Source organism: Pholcus phalangioides, unplaced genomic scaffold (genome assembly GCF_987345545.1).
Source record: "Pholcus phalangioides strain wild (caught in Gottingen) unplaced genomic scaffold, Ppha-v1.0 ptg000022l_1, whole genome shotgun sequence".
In the NCBI taxonomy this organism is placed as follows: Eukaryota; Metazoa; Arthropoda; class Arachnida; order Araneae; family Pholcidae; genus Pholcus; species Pholcus phalangioides.
In genome coordinates, this window is record NW_028301615.1 from 30,089,147 (window position 1) to 30,103,228 (window position 14,082).

Sequence of the window (14,082 nt, forward strand, 5' to 3'; positions counted from 1 at the left end):
GTGCCACTAGGGCACCTGTCAGCAAGCTGGCACATACAGGGAAGGCCTTAATGGCAAACGAAAATTTACTCTGTTGCCTAGGGCTAGTATCTGATTAGACCCTTCCCCCCTCCTTCCTGCCCGTCGGTTTAATGGGAAAAGTATAAACTCAGTGCACTGTCTCGTCCAGCACTCGGGACACCTAACCCCTGTGCCCTTCTCAAGTTTACGCACGCCTGGCACATAACCAGATACATACTAAATAATATATAAATTCAGTTTTGTTTTATCTAGAACCTCTGACCGTCGTGAGACAGATTATTTTTACCCTACTGTTGATAGACTAGGGTTCTCTGATGCAGTGGGGGTGAGGCTTCAGCTTGGTGCTGCTGTTTGGTAGCACTAAGCCCTGCGGTCGAACACTTTAGCTCTGTAGCTTTAGCAATAACCACACGACGGACATTAATAGTGTTGGCACCACCTTTCGAATCTGGCTCCGCTGGCTCTCGATTCGGGAATTATTTCCGTCTCGCCCAGTCAGATCTGTACTGAGTAGGATGGCGACGTCCGATCTACGAGTTACCTGAATACCTTTCGGAGTGGGACAGGGGTATACCAAAATGTTATCTAGAACAGTGGTTCTCAACCTTTGGAAGCCCGTGGCCCGGTTTCATTTATTTTTGCAAGTGGAAGGCAAGTCAAACACATGATTAACGGAACCTGAATAGGGGGGAAAAGGAAACGGCAGATCAGTCGCGGCCCGGTATGAATGTTGTCGCGGCCCAGTACCGGGCCGCGGCCAGGCGGTTGAGAAACACTGATCTAGAACCACTCCACTTCATCCTATAAGGAACTTTTTCTTATCGAACTTATAGAATATATTATTATGTTATTCAAAAGGTTACAACAGTGTTGTTGTAGCACTACAACAAACAAAATTGTAGAAGAATAATGTAAATAAAAATTATAAAATTATACAGGGTGCAAAGTAAAGTCCTTTCACACACATACACTATTAACACGATTAACTTTTGAACCAATGATTTCATTCAAATAACTGTTTCATTGACCAGCACCTTGACAATTGCCGGATAATAATAGGGGGTTCTTTATTTTTGCGGAAGAGGCTCTCTTCCATCACGCCAAGGTCACTATTCAAAAGACATGAAAGGGGTTAGTTCAAACCAGACAGACCTGATAAAAGTCAATTATGGTACTCGAACTAATTCTCTGTTGATATCGTTAGACAATACGAAGAAAATTCACCTCCTTTCCGGTCTCTGCAGCGACTGATTTCATTGATATTTCTTGTATACCTGGATTTTTCAGGAAGGTTTCCGCTCCGTTGAATTGCATGTTCGGTAAATTACATCGCCGAAAGAACCTGCTTTGTATTTAGAGAGGCCATGTTATCAATCAATATTATCTTACAAATTAGAATTTTTTTTGTTCCCCCTCTCTGTCCGAAAACTACTGGAGAAGATTTACGTTGAAAAAGAATTTATAAAACGGGTTTCCAAAAACGAATCAGATTCAAATTGTCATTGAACCATTGAATGTTCTCTTTTTGTTCGAGATCTGATGGTTTTTTTTCATAGTTAATGACGCGTATTGAAAACAGGAAAAAAATCAATTCCAGAAATCTACTTATTCGAATGGTACTGCTTATAAGGAGCCTCATTGAAGACGTGAAAAACCTCAAAAATCACCTATAAAATGAATGTATTGAAATAATATTACTTTTTCCAAATATACAAGGTGTCCTGTAAGTGCTAAAGCGGCCTTTATCTAATCAACCGTTCATCGTAGAGGTATGATTTCAATTTAAAATATGATCTAAAACTGCTCTGTACCAGTTTTGAGAATGGAGATACATTGTGTGACAAAATAAAAAAAATTTAATTTCATACAGCTCCTCGGTCTCCTAACATCCAATTAGAGGTTGTTCCCTATCTCTTCTGGGCTCAACAATAAAAATCTTACAAGATTCATCGAAAGACTGGTTATTTGTGGAGATGAAGATTACAAGGAAGAAAATTCATCACTGCCCCCACGGGGACTCGATCCCCGGTCTCTCGTTTGCCGGACGAGCGCTCTACCATCTAAGCTATGGAAGCAGATAGAATACTGCAACCTTGGAGCGTATATATATATATATGTTGAAAGGCACCGTACATGGACGGCGTCAACAATCAACTAATAGCTCGTGAATGACAAAGGCCAACCAGATGGCCATATGCATATAGAAACGTCCTCTCCACTTAATACAAATACAAATACAACGCCACAACAGGCAAATTGCCCAACGAGGTGGCTGACTTAAGAACATCATGGATCCCCGAGCCCCTACTGCTACACCCCACATGCACCCCCCCCGGAACCCCCCAACGAATCGGTACATGCGGGAATGTGCGTGTACGTGTAGTGCAACCTGACGTAAAGTTTGTTTTTGTGTAATGCTTGTTATGTGTAGTGCTGTCATCTGCCCCCAGTTTTACTAACTATGAGTGAAGTGTTATGGTTGAATGATTTACCGTTGTAGGACTGTTGCTCTCTGTGGCGAGACTTTTTAACGGGGAGATCGGCTCGCATTTGCGCCTTGAAGTTGGGAACCACAGAAAACCAACTTCAGCCGACCACCACTGTGGGGTTCGAACCCGGATCCTCGCATCACGAGTCCGGCACTATAACCACTCGACCACCACAGCGATGAATCTTGTCAATACAAGATTCATCGAAAGATTGGTTATTTGTGGAGAATCTTAAAATATTGTTAATAATCTTAAATAATTTATACAAGATAAAAATCTTGTTCTTATGAGTGCAATATTTGCTGAGATATTCGAATTAAAAAATCGGAGAGAAATTATGAAAGAAAAACCTAATTGGGGGTAAGGAACCGTTGTTCGTTAGTTTTTGCTGTTTTTTTTCCCCAAACTTTTCTTTGATTTTTGAATTCAAAGATCTCAATAAATATTGCGGTTAAAAACACGGTTTTTTAGTGTCTACATTACGTTAGTGTCTACATTAACTAAAAATTGTAAATTCAGGTGGGCATTAGACAGTTCGCACCTAACCCTTTCTTTTCGAGCATTATTACTCACTATTTGAAGAATATAACTTTTCGGGTTTATTGTAAGCCATATGATGAAACTTGAGTGCAATAGTTTATCTACCAATAAGCTAACACATGTGACCAGATGCTCTAAACAAACTTTTATTCTTTTATCTCGAAAACCGCTCCACGAGATGCTCCCCTTAACTTTCAGTCGGCAATATCAAGGTTGATATTGCACTTTGAAACGTGACATTTTTTTTTATTGGGCTCAGTGAGGAAAAAAAAAAGCAGTACCATTCTACGTGTGAGTTAGCGAACATGGGTACCAGTACTGATTGGTAAAGGACAGTTATAGGTTCTGATATGTCACAGGGAGTTTTTCTCTAATAGGTTTGTGAATAGATAGGAAAGCGTACCTCTGGGGGTCGTGAATTCTAGCACAATCGACACACGTCTAAAAAGAAATACGATAAACATATTGGAATAAATCACCTTGTTTTAGTTTTTATAATTGCTTTTTTTAATTGGGTTTCTGTATTTTTGAAATGTATGACATCCATATTTGTTATGGGCCATCTTTTTCTCAGCCACCTCGTTCGGCATTTTGCCTGTTATGGTCTTGTATTTGTATATATAGGGTGGGCAATAAGTCCGTAGATATTTTAAAAATGAATAAAATCCGACAAGAAAAAAAACTGAAAAAAAGCCGATAGGTGGCGTTGACGTACACAGGTCAAAGAAATACGCAAATAACGAACAGAATGCCTCCAAATTTTGCCGTACAAGTTTCATGGGTACCAGTACCGATTGATAAAGGACAATTATAGGTTCTGGTATGTCACAGGGAGTTTTTCTCTAATAGATTTGTGAATAAATATGTATTCACTCATTCCGCCGTACAAGTTTATTAATTACATCAGTATGAGTTCCACATGACCACCAACACAGGGGATAACACATTGCAGGTGAGTCGTAAAACCAGCAAAGGCAGAGAGCAGCAGGTCCACGTACACGGTTTACAGCGGTGACCTGATTGTGGATTAGGCTCGCAAGTTCTTATAACCGCCTCATTTGCATATTTCCACAGAAGTAGATAGATAGATAGAACCACTGGACTGCTGCAAAGCACCTTACTTCCGTTACCTCAAAAGAGTCAGAGTTGTGTCGGAAAAGTTAGCAAAGATTTACAGTGGTCGCTCCCCTTGCACCGTGCTCGCAAGTTTCGAATCACTCGCGTCGTTCTCCCCATGAAGACAGCCATCAACTCAGTGCAACACACAAGCCATTTGACAAAAATGGATGACTGAATCCAATGACTAGGGAGAAAAATTGCACGTGCGCCCAGTGGCACATAAGGGCCGGAGACCACAGCCTGTGATTTCGAAAGAAGTGTGGAAAAGACGTGTGGGCAAGAAAGAAAGAAGCTGGCATCTTCAAGTGGGAGAGATTAGAGAATAGTCTAAATATACAATGCATACAAATTACATATATACAGCGCCTCGACTGCGACGGGAACAATCAAACAGACCCTCCGCTGACAGTGCTGGACATTCACATTTGAATTACACGCAAACATTATTTACTTTACAAAAATTTATTTTTTTATACTATTGATAATGCATATAAACACTACTATGAAGGTAGTATTGGGTACCAATATCACCGTGAGCTCATACAAATATTCAAGGTTACAAAATTACTATCATACTATAACAGTGCGGCGGGAACAAGCTCGTACTAGCGCCACCTATCGGCTGTTTTTGAGTTTTTTCCCGTCTTCAAAAATTTTTCGTGACCTAGCAATTATAACCTGCAAACCGTTTTTTATTTCGGTTATTTTCCCGGTTTCTATTCATTTTTGAAGTTACACCCTGTATAAATCGAGAAGTTAACCATACTTAGATGAGACAACCATAATTTTCTTATGGGCGTTATATTTATATTTAGTCATAATTATTAATATTTTATTACTTGGACCTGCATATAATGTACAGATGAAACAGGTGTCAAAAAAAAAAAAAGAGCGAGAAGACTCTTTTTGAACTTTGGATTGTTTTGCTTACATAAAATTCGTTAATCGTAAATCCCCATTAATTTCTGATGCACTGAGTTGAAACAGAACTTTGTTACCTGTATTGCATTTTTGATGTTATTGCTGGGGTTTTTTGCGTCACGACTCCCATGTGATGTTTTTCCCCCGATTCCACTTGGAATAGATGTTGCTAGCTGCAGATTGTGTGATTTGCTTCAGTGAACTGTGTCAATAGTAATGCCTGCTTATAGCCAGATCATGACTTTCTTTTTACATACACTACACATTCATGCAAACACATATCTATCTACAAACATGTACACATTTTCTTCTTCACAGGCCTTCTTGGTCAGTTTTTATGCCGGCAGTTGGCCCTCACGGGCTGGGAATCGGCTCAAAATTCAATTCTGGTCTGGTCTGGTAGTGTTTTATTGCTCTTATTGGGTTGCTGTATTTTTCATATAATTTAGATATACATTCGACATCCATATTTCTTATGGGCATCTTTCTTCGGCCACCTCGTTGGGCATTTGGTCTGTTGTAGTCTTTTTTGTATTCGTATAAAAAAAATAATTTTGTGTCTCGGTACATGTACGGCCGCTAGTGAAATAAATGTCGTATTTAACTACGTCATTGGCGCGTTATTTGGATACTTTTCCTAATTGAAAATAATTCTCCATAACCTACGGTTCCCGAGTTATTTGAGCTGAAACGTACTTGAGTTTCCACTCTGTGTACGGAATAGCAAGGTTAAGTGTATTTGTTTCATTAGTCCCTACCCCCTCTCCCTCAAAAAAAAAACACAGTTGTTCCTTCCACATTTCTGGCTGAGTTTACTATCAACTAGCTGGCACATAACCAGACACTAACTGAATTCTTCTTTTCTTATTTTCCTCACCTGGAAATGTTCCACTTTAACGTGCATGGAACCAATGTTTCGGTATGGAATTCGTCCAATATTATGTTATTCAAAGGCTCACAACAAAAGTTAATGTCGTCTATTGATTTTCTAACACGGATAATCTTTCGACAAGTGATCGTGATCGCCAAACCACACGCAGCGATGTAATTATTTCCTTTCGAACAGGAACTATTGCATCGTCTTTTTCCATTAATATGACATTATTCTCCTACTGGCTTCTTCCTTGTTTTGACAAAACCCCATACGAAGTAAAAGAGCTTAACTGCGTAGAAATGAAATACCAAAGGTTACAACAACATTCTTTTTTTGCGTCTGATTCTGATGACATTTCACGGAAATGGTCGTCCTAGAAGTTGTGAAGGTTTTTGTTAGGTATTGTTGCTTCAGCTGCTGTCTTTTTGCCAAATTTAATAAATATTTTGTAGCAAGTGACGGAAATTGAAAGTCCATCTAGATTGATTCATTCTGGATTTTATTACTATCGGTCAGGACTAGACAAATCTATTGTCCGACATTCTCGGGGCATGTAAAAAATTTGACTGGACATATGTACGGGGCATCCATAAATAAAATCCTATTTCAAAATAGTCTACAGGCGAAACCAGTCATCAGAAAATTGTGAAATTCTGTGGGGGACTCCATGAAGTGATGGGAATTTGTTTCAAGGGAGAAAAAATTAGTTGCACATGTCGCCACCAGATAGGCGTTTCACTTTGAATACCTGTAGTAAACATGTAAATTTATGTGATGTCACGCAGCAGCTGTTATAAGTTTACGAGATCGCGCTTTCTTGGTCAAATTGTTTTACCAAAACAGCAATTCCACAGTAACTGCTCTACCGAAATATCGGACTTGGAAGAGGATTCGAAAAGGTCCAATGAATGTTAAAAACCTTCAGAGTATGATAACGAAATTTGAAACCACAGGATCGTTGGATGTTCGTCCTGGAAGAGGGAGAAAACCCGTTTCTATAGACGCAGCTACAGGAGGTTTCGCTTCAGGTGGAAGAGGGCAGAGCTTCAAATTCTCTTGGTAGCACTAGTGGCAGACGTGTAGCACAGGCGTTGGATAGGCCACGTTCAACTGTCCATAAGATCATGCGGAATGTCCTCCGATATTATCCATACAAACTTTCGCTTGCGCATCGGTTGCTTCCTCATGATTATGACGCTCGACTCCGGTTCTCACTGCAGTTTCTAGCTCGCGTTGAGGTCGATTCAGAATGGCCTTGGAATATTATCTGGACAGACGAAGCGCATTTTCACTTGGATGGTGCAGTCAATACTCCCAACTGCCGAATTTGGTAAACAGAAAAACCGCACGCTTTCTCAGAGGTTCAGTTGCATTCACCAAAAGTGACGGTATGGTGTGGATTTACTGCATCGTTTTTATTCTCGGTCCCTACTTCTACGAGGAGTTACGTTCTACAAGTCCAGTCACGTGTTCGACCACCGGGAAGCGATATGCATTGCTGTTACAGAATGAAATTGTTCCTGCTCTGCAATCACGTCGCTGTGCCTTGCAGACACGATCTTTATCGCTTTCGATACCTTTATGCAAATAAATCTATGCTAAAAATAGTTTAGATACTTTCTTGCTAAAAAAAAAATCTTTATTATTTTTTTCACCATTTTGGGACACTTTTTATCAAAAAATATCATTGAAGTTCACTTTAGAACCATTTTATACAAAAGTTATAAGAAAGGGCAATCAGGATAACCTTAACTTTAGCATTACGAATGTATTCACGAAACATGTTCAAATTCGGTTCTTGAAACGAACTTTCACATCTTTGAGTATCCTATGAACGATTATTGTTAATGCCCCTCCAGCAATTGCAAACTAATTAGTACTTTTCTTGTGCCAATGATAGCCTTTTGTCCATGGTACAAGGATTTTCTCGTTATAACTGAAATCAATTAAAGAACAACTGAATCTCTCCAAGAAGATAGCGATCTCGAAACAGCATGTTATGAACCGTTGCTAACAAGGGATGGCCATAATCATCACCATGGTCATCTTATTGTAAGGATGAATGCAATCATGTTTGTTTTTTTTCTCCTTATTTCCAAGCTTGTTATTTGATACTCTCGTAGCCTCTGAACTATTTAATTGTTATCTCTTAATGGCAGCTGTGTTTGCTGATCGTATTACGTCACGCCCACACGTCATCAAGTTTTATCCTGTCATTTACAGAAGAAAAGATACACATGAACATAAACCTACACATGGTTATATCAATAGTCTTCCAGACATTGCGTTTCGAGTTAATGATTCATGTACTCATCGTTGATTAATGGCCATTGAAAATGCTTGCGAATCTTTTATTTCTAGATCATGACATTCTTATTTTAGGCCATTCATGGGTTTTATGTTGGGCTAATAGAAACATTACGAATTAGCTTCGCTTCCAATGATAACTATTTGGGACATGGGAACAAGCTCGTCTCGGCTTGAAGTTTGAACTTTGAAAAAAAATCAATTACCTCAAAATAAAATCGATTACTAATGAAATCACCTGATTTTAAAAGCGAGAAACATTAGAATCAATGGAATAAAATAAATTCAAGACAAAAAGTTTGCCATTTTAAGTAAAGTAGTTTACACATATTTATTTTTTTTGAAATTGGGATCTATAGCAAGCAATCATACATATTGTTATCAGTAGAGAGTTGTCATTAATGTTTTAGTCAGTACTGGAAATTATAGTTGATTTTATTTTTTTCATTCCATTAAAAATTCAGTATTTTTTATGATTGAGAGAAATCAATTTGGGAATTAACAAAGTTTCACGAGAATAAAATTTTATTTTAAATTAAAATTAAAAATTCAATCAAAATTAAAAATTTTCATTAAAAATAAAAATTCTAATTTCATCAAAGGAAAATTAGGATTTACATCTTTAAATTACATCTTACAAATTTAATAGATTTACATCTATTAAAAATTAGAGAAAAAAATCTTAGAAAATATTAACAAAAAAAATTAGAAATGAGCTCATTTAAATTGGAATTTTGAAAAGAAAACGAAAATATATATAAAGAACTGTAAATCTTTCATGTCATAAGTAACATTCATAGAAATTTTCCATGACGAGGAAGAAAATCACTAAAAATTCGCAACTTTAGATTTTAAAAAAAATTATTATTAAAACTCTAGAGATAAAAATGAAGTCCAAAAATATTTCAAAAAATCAATACAAATTAAATACATTACAACTGGATAAACAGATTAAAAGAATGAAATTTACACTTAAAAATTCATCTCTGAATTTTCTCAACATATCTTTGAAAATGTATTTCAGAACTTATGCTATATTTTAAAACTTACGAAAAACATTTCTCAATTTTTACAAAAAATCTTTATTTTCCTTATATTTATTTTCCAGAATTTTCTATTTATAAAATATTTAATAAATTTATATAATTAAACTATTTATAAATTTTCTATAAAATTTCTTTTTTATAAAAAGGAAAAGATTTTTCTTTTGATAAAAATTTCCAATATCAGAAACTTTTTACTTGAAATATAACAAAACTACTATTTAGAAACCTCATTTGAATATTGGACGCGTAATCTTTTCTGTTCTTCCATCCACAACGTTGAATAAAATAGTAAAAATTACTAAAAAAAAATGCATCTGTAAATAAACATATACTAAAAACGATATCGTCGACATAAATACTGAACTTGCGATAACCCTATCACAACTTCTCATTTAGTTAATTGCTGTTTTTACTGATTCTTAAAATAAATGATAAAATTTGATGTTTTCTTTAATCATCTTATCGAAATATTTCCTTGTTCTAATTCAGCGCCAAAATATGTTCGAATGGGGTTTATTTTTTTTATTCTGTTAATTAACGCGATTAATTCATCTTAATGGATTTTTTTGATGAAACGGTTGATTCCTAGATGGCGCTGAATGTACGAAAACGATAGTGACTTTTAGTGGTAATTTTATTTTATTAAAAATTATTTCTTTCAAATATCAGAATAATTCTGCAGGGAAGAATTGTAAATGAGGCCTAACGAGAAACATATTTTAAGCTAACATAGTTTTATTAATACAGGGTATCTCATAAATACGTAAATAGTTTAAAATTCATACAAATTGAAGAAATTGGTGTAATTGAATGTACTTTGCGTAAGTCATTTTCACGAATAGGGGTTTTTTTTTAATACAGAAAAAATTTGTTCAGAAAATTTCTGTCAATAGATGACGCTGCTCAAAAACAAATCACAGAGATTTCTGCACCTGAATTCTGAATATTTTTTTTCAACCAATGTGAAAATCACAATGAAAACCTCATGTAAGTAAGTGCCTCAGTAACAGGAAAATTCAGAAATGAATTGTAGTTAGTACACTCAGCATTTTACAGGATCGCGATTTACGTACTATTTACAGATTTGCTTTTGTGCAGCATCCTCTATCAACAAAAATTTGAAATAATTTTTTTTTTTCTGCGTGAATTCGCCTGTGTGAGAATATTTTTTCTCTAATTGCATTCAAATTTATCAATTCCTTAAATTTTTATAAGTTTTTAAACTGTTCACGAATTTATGGGACACCTTACATCTTTGTTGCTATTTCTAAAGCAATTTAGAAACTTTTTTTCAATATTTTTAAAGTAGTGAAATATATTTGATGAAGCCTGAAATACCACATTTCAGGCCGAAATGTACTACAAGTAGAGCAAAATCATTTCTTGAGGTCAAACATGAATGAAAAACACTGTTAAAATCAATTCAAAAATGCCAATATTAATTTGATGGTAGAATAATTAATATATAGCTGTAAATCGAGGGATAATCTGCATGTTCTGTTGCTACGTGAGGGTCATGCGTGATTCTTGAATATAGTGTATGTGTACAGTTTATGCGTATGACTTAAGGTACGGTTTACTTAATCGATGTTACCATGGACTTGTATGGAGCCTCCTCTTGATTGAAACATGCACCTGCAGCGGTCATTTCAAGAATTCGTTATGGTCACTCCTCTTTTTTTTATAGTATCCCATTATTAATTCATGATCACGAGCGCAGTGGAATGCATGATTATTATGCGCATAATTCTTTCCACGTCGAATCGTATCACAAATATATACGGGTGTATCGCGAAGAATGTCCGAAAAGTACAATAATTTCGTGGTTTATTTTAAAATTAAAATATCAAAAAATTTCGCAAAAAAAAAAGAGGAAACTAAAGCTGTAATAGTTGCAACGACGCAGAATGGTTTTAGGGTATATTGGGGCTGCTGATTTCAAAACTTGTGTTGGTTTTGCCTAATTGGCACTAGTTTTTGAGATAATGTGATTTGTATGCTGCACGTGTATTACCATTGAAATTTAATTTTCACTTCATGTCAAAAACTAGGCCCCAATCTGACAAAAACCAATGCCAGATTCAGATTCAACGCCCCAAAATCATCCTAAAATCACTGAAATATCTTTGAGAACGAAATCAGTGTTGAGAGTTATTTGGAGGGACGTGGGAAAAAATTAAACTTTTACACTGCCCCCAACAAAAAAAAAATTCAAGCTAATGTCTAGAAAGCACACAATTTCCCACACTGAAGTAGAAGAAATATTCAATCTCACATTCACATGTGTCTCACAAAGAGCCTTCAGTTTCGATGACAAGTTTTACACCCAGACAGACGGTTTGGATGATGATTTTGTGCTTTGGGATGGTTCCGAGATGACTTAGAACAATTGTTACTCGTTACGAATGGCATAGACCCTCACGTTCAGTTCACAGTTGAATTTGAAACAAACAATGAACTTTCTTTCTTGGATGCATTAGTAAATAAACAGAAACTACATTTTCAAACCTGTATATCGTAAGCCTTTCTCGGTCTCACTACTACCACGTCACTTTAGATCGTGTCATCCCATGCAACAGACACATCGTTACTTAGGTAGCGTGTATACAAATAACCGGTTATTATTCATAATCACCAAGCATCACCATCATCATTATCCCCCCCCCCCAGACTTTGAAGTCCATCTCCAGCTATGACCCAAGCGTCGTTGGTAAATTTAATAAAAACTAAAAAAATATCACTTTTAAACCGGTGATTATGCATAGTACCAAAGCGTCGCAGCGTTGGTAAACATGATAAATCGTACTATATGGTATACTCATACCTGTACAGTATTATTATTATTATTATTACCTTGGGGTACGATCGTAAAATTTGTTACCATTATATAGGGGTCCGACTATCTTCATCACACGTACTAGACTCATTTGGAGTTTTTTTTCATTTTTACCAAATTCACCAAATACACTAGGACAGGGGGGTTCTCAAACTGCTCTCCGCGGAGCGGTGACTCTGACAAAGGTTTTCGAAAATGTTCTTCATTAAACAGCTCTGGGGAGCCGGCAGAGTTCGCGGATAAGCATCGAATAGGGGAAACGGGCGCCGCGGGTGGAGAAAGTTTGAGAACCCCTGCACTAGTTATTATGCATAATCACAAATAAAGGTGATAAATTTCAAGTATTTATCAAATTTACCTACGATGCTTGGTTAGTATGCGTATTCACCGGTAAAAAGTGATAAATTCGTCAAACTTACCAAGGCGATTGGTAAATATGTTATAAATCGGTTATTACGCATACTTACCAATCGCCTTGGTAAGTTTGACGAATTTATCACTTTTTCACCGTAACGGATATACGTGAATCAGAACCACAGAGAGAAGTGGCCATGTTGAGTGTTTACAATATTGCCATGTTGAGTGTTTACAATATTGCCATGTTGAGTGTTTACAATATTGCCATGTTGAGTGTTTACAATATTGCCATGTTGAGTGTTTACAATATTGCCATGTTGAGTGTTTACAATATTGCCATGTTGAGTGTTTACAATATTGCCATGTTGAGTGTTTACAATATTGCCATGTTGAGTGTTTACAATATTGTCACGTTTATTACAAACGGATCAAACACGGTGAATTATTTTATTAGGCTAAGCACAATACAGGGACGAAAGGAATAGCGTGACCGAACACAACGAATACGCAGATCAAACTGCCCAAAAAACAAAATAATCAAAAAGAATCAACTTAAGTCACCATAGCAACCAATAGTTCAAAGAAATGAGATGGAGAAGACAGTCCTTTGTAAAGGCTTGTAGCCCTCATACGTTGCATTGCTCCCTCTTCACAGAAACAGCGTCCCGCTGTTTGTACGACGGCTCATGAGACTTGTTGTCAGCCTTGTTCCTCTCCTTGTTCCTCCTTAGTATTGTCGTCGTTGGAACAGGAACTGTCCTGAGCGTCCGGGTCATTGTACGGTTTCATACGGAGCACATGAACAACATCTCTTGATTTCCGCCGTCGTGAAGCAGGATCAAAATCTTCTACCGCATAATTCACATCTGATAATTTTCTCAAAACTTTATACGGGCCAAAGTACCTCTTCATCAATTTTTCCGACAGCCCGACTTTTCTTACAGGTGTGAAAATCCACACTAGATCTCCAGGCTTGTAGTCTACCATTCGGTGTTGAGAATCATAACGTTGGCTGTCATATTGTTGAGCCTGTAAAGTTCGCAGCCGTGCTATCTGCCTTGACTCTTCTGCTTGTGCAATTAATTGGCCAAGATGATCAGATTCCGGTTCACCCGAACTGTATGGGAACATAGTGTCTAGGGTAGTTTCAGCTTCGCGTCCATGTAATAAATAAAAAGGTGTAAATCCAGTAGTTTCTTGTCGAGCAGTGTTATAGGCAAACGTGACGAATGGTAGGATTTCATCCCAGTTTTTCTGCTCGACATCGACATACATGGACAACATATCTGCTAGCGTTTTGTTAAAACGTTCTGTGAGGCCATTCGTCTGAGGATGATACGCCGTGGTCAATCTGTGGGTCACATTACAAAGCCTGTTGAGTTCAGCAACGAGTCTTGACTGAAAAACCTGTCCCCGATCGGTTATAAGAGTTCTCGGAGCTCCATGTTTTAGCATAATTTCTTCGACGAAAAACTTGGCTACCTCTGGTGCATCTGCTGAAGGCAGTGCTTTTGTTATAGCATACCGGGTAAAATAGTCAGTACTCACAATGATCCATTTATTTCCTGCTCG

At 37.0% G+C, this 14,082-nt stretch overlaps 1 protein-coding gene and 1 non-coding gene across 2 annotated transcripts in view; one reads left to right on the plus strand and one right to left on the minus strand.

Moving 5' to 3' along the window:
- Window positions 1–14,082, plus strand: part of LOC149070161 (tripartite motif-containing protein 2-like) — a 68,112-nt gene that overhangs the window by 18,906 nt on the left and 35,124 nt on the right. The window lies entirely within an intron of this gene.
- TRNAA-GGC (transfer RNA alanine (anticodon GGC)) lies at window positions 2,025–2,096 on the minus strand. The gene has a single exon. It is a non-coding gene; the product is annotated as a tRNA-Ala (tRNA).